Here is a 1,314-nt window from a genome sequence, read left to right on the forward strand (position 1 = left end):
ATATATATATATAAACATAATTAAGGGATCAGCAAGCATTTGCTTCACCATATACCGAAGTTCAGAAATAGCAGCTAATTAGCTGCTATTGATAAACCTTTACCCTTTTAATTTGTATATATATATATATATATATATATATATATAAACATATGTATGCATATATATTTGTATATGTATATATGTGCGTGTGTGTAAATATATGCTTGTGTGTATGTATACACATACAAAAAATATTTAAGTAAACAAAGATGTTTACAAAACAGAAGTAATAATTTTTTACTGTTCAACCATTATTTATATGAACCACTCAAATGCGTGGGAATTCAAATACATGTTTTGTTAGTCTATAATTCTAATTGAATGAACTAGAATGTTCAATAATGAATATATAAATAGAATCCCCAAAACCTAGGGAACTTAATTTTGATAAATGGAAAAACAAAACTGAAGTAACTCCATATGAAATCTCAGTTTCATGAATAAAAATTATGTAAACTCAACATGATGTTCAGAATACTGTTATCTCCCCAATAATAATAGTTCAAATATACCCCTTCCTACTTATTTCAACTTACATCTTATATATATGTGTGTGTGTGTACGTATGTATGTATATATACACACATCTATACACATTTGCGTGTGTGTGTATGTATATATACACACACATATTTATACATATACATATACACATTTATATATATAGCGTTGCTATTATGCAAAAGTGTTGTAAATCCAAAACATTGCTTTTCCAGAAAACGGAAAAATAGTTGCACCATTCCATAGCAAAACCGTTGTACTACACTTTGACAATTTTCGATATCTTGGCATCTAAAGCAGCTGGAGATACAATTGTTTGACCAAAAGAACCGACTATTGCAAGCAAAAATAAATATTGGAAAAAACACATTTGGCCAGATTTGAACATATGGCAGTTTAACATCACAGCAACAATATGTATACACTAAATTCTAAATTCATTGGGGTTATTTTTTTCATGCTTGCAGGGAGCAGTGAGAATTTATTGAAGTAGACTTTCTACAGCCAGATGCTCTTACTGTAGCCAACCCTCACCAGTTTCCAAGCTAGGGAATATTTCTCCATTTCCAGACAAGTTTTTCACAGAAGAGTGGAAACGAACAACCCTACTTGTATGATGATGATGAAGATACTCATCTAGAAACCATGTCTAGATCACATAAGCATATACACACACAAATATATATACATATATATAAGTATATACACACACACAAACACATGTAAATGTATATATATCTATATACATGCATACATATATATATATATATA

At 29.3% G+C, this 1,314-nt stretch overlaps 1 protein-coding gene across 3 annotated transcripts in view; it reads right to left on the minus strand.

Annotated features, from left to right (window-relative positions):
• The window catches only part of LOC106871170 (uncharacterized), a 103,057-nt gene that overhangs the window by 39,467 nt on the left and 62,276 nt on the right, over nt 1–1,314 (minus strand). The gene's annotated exons all lie outside the window — the stretch shown is intronic.

The sequence above is a fragment of the Octopus bimaculoides genome, chromosome 4 (genome assembly GCF_001194135.2).
Source record: "Octopus bimaculoides isolate UCB-OBI-ISO-001 chromosome 4, ASM119413v2, whole genome shotgun sequence".
NCBI lineage: Eukaryota > Metazoa > Mollusca > Cephalopoda > Octopoda > Octopodidae > Octopus > Octopus bimaculoides.